The sequence below is a fragment of the Arachis ipaensis genome, chromosome B3, assembly GCF_059453495.1.
Source record: "Arachis ipaensis isolate K30076 ecotype BB chromosome B3, ASM5945349v1, whole genome shotgun sequence".
In the NCBI taxonomy this organism is placed as follows: domain Eukaryota; kingdom Viridiplantae; phylum Streptophyta; class Magnoliopsida; order Fabales; family Fabaceae; genus Arachis; species Arachis ipaensis.
In genome coordinates this window covers 84608212-84610220 of record NC_142438.1, presented here as the reverse complement: position 1 = coordinate 84610220, position 2009 = coordinate 84608212, and the positions used below count along the sequence as shown (strand labels likewise).

General features: G+C 31.8%; 1 non-coding gene across 1 annotated transcript; it reads right to left on the bottom strand.

Annotated features, from left to right (window-relative positions):
* Window positions 1–1699: 1699 nt before the first annotated feature.
* Window positions 1700–1807, bottom strand: LOC148571398 (small nucleolar RNA R71). Its single transcript, XR_015908605.1, has one exon. It is a non-coding gene; the product is annotated as a small nucleolar RNA R71 (small nucleolar RNA).
* Between the last annotated feature and the right edge of the window lie 202 nt (window positions 1808–2009).

Below are 2009 nucleotides of genomic sequence, written 5' to 3'. Positions count from 1 at the left end.
GCATTTGCATGTTTTGTGTCTTTTCTTGTTTTTCATATGCATTCCTGAATTCTTTATGTCTAAGCATTAATGAATTCTAAGTTTGGTGTCTTGCATGTTTTCTTTGCATTAAAAATTTTTCAAAAATGTGTTCTTAATGTTTATCATGATCTTCATAGTGTTCTTGGTGTTCATCTTGACATTCATAGCATTCTTGCATGCATTCATTGTTTTGATCCATAACTTTCATGCATTGCATCATTTTTCTTGTTTTTCTCTCTCATCATAAAAATTCAAAAATCAAAAAAATATCTTTCCCTTTTTCTCTCTTAAAATTTCGAAAATTAGATTTGACTTTTTCAAAAATTTTTAAAATCTAGTTGTTTTTATGAGTCAAATCAAATTTTCAATTTAAAAAAAATCTTATCTTTTTCAAAATCTTTTTCAAAAATCAAATATTTTTTCAATTCTTTTAGTTATTTTCGAAAATAACATCATCAATTAATGTTTTGATTCAAAAATTTCAAGTTTGTTACTTACTTGTTAAGAAAGATTCAAACTTTAAGTTCTAGAATCATATCTTGTGATTTCTTGTGAATAAAGTCATTAATTGAGATTTTAAAAATCAAATCTTTTTCAAAAACTAATTTCTATCATATCTTTTCAAAAATATCTTCTTATCTTACCTTTTTCAAAAAAAAAAAAAGTGATTGCAAAATATCTTTTCTAACTTCCTAACTTCTTATCTTTTCAAAATTTGTTTCAACTAACTAACTAACTTTTTGTTTGTTTCTTATCTTTTTCAAAACCACCCAACTAACTCTCTCTCTCTCTCTAATTTTCGAAAATAGCTTCCCTCTTTTTCAAAAATTCTTTTTAATTAACCAATTATTTTAATTTTTGATTTTAATTTTCGAAAATTACTAACCTTTTTCAAAAACTATTTTCGAAAATCACTAACTCTTTTTAAAAATAATTTTTGAAAATTCTCTTCCTCTCTCATCTTATTCTATTTATTTATTCATCTACTAAAATCTCTTCCTCACATCACTCACCAAATTCGAACCCCCTCTTCTATCTGTGTTCGAGTTTTTTTCTTCTTTTCTTCTTCTACTAACAATAAGGAACCTCTTTATTGTGACATAGAGGATTCCTCTTTTTTTCTTTTTCTCTTCTCTTTCTTATGAGCAGGGACAAAGAAAAAGGCATTCTTGTTGAAGCTGATCTAGAACCTGAAAGGACTCTGAAGAGAAAACTAAGAGAAGCTAAATTACAACAATCCAGAGACAACCTTATTGAAAATTTCGAACAAGTAAAGGAGATGGCAGCCGAACCCAACAACAATAATGCAAGGAGAATGCTTGGTGACTTTACTGCACCTAATTCCAATTTACATGGAAGAAGCATCTCCATTCCTACCATTGGAGCAAACAATTTTGAGCTGAAACCTCAGCTAGTTTCTCCGATGCAGCAGAACTGCAAGTTTCATGGACTTCCATCTGCAGATCCTTTTCAGTTTTTAACTGAATTCTTGTAGATCTGTGATACTGTTAAGACTAATAGAGTAGATCCTGAAGTCTACGGGCTCATGCTTTTCCCTTTTGCTGTAAGAGACAGAGCTAGAATATGGTTGGACTCTCAACCCAAAGACAGCCTGAACTCTTGGGATAAGCTGGTCACGGCTTTCTTAGCCAAGTTCTTTCCTCCTCAAAAGCTGAGCAAGCTTAGAGCTAATGTTCAAACCTTCAGACAGAAAGAAGGTGAATCCCTCTATGAAGCTTGGGAAAGATACAAGCAGCTGACCAAAAAGTGTCCTTCTGACATGCTTTCAGATTGGACCATCCTGGATATATTCTATGATGGTTTATCTGAGCTATCAAAGATGTCATTGGATACTTCTGCAGGTGGATCCAATCACCTAAAGAAAATGCCTGCAGAAGCTCAAGAACTCATTGACATGGTTGCTAATAACCAGTTTATGTACACTTCTGAGAGGAATCCTATGAGTAATGGGACGCCTATGAAGAAGG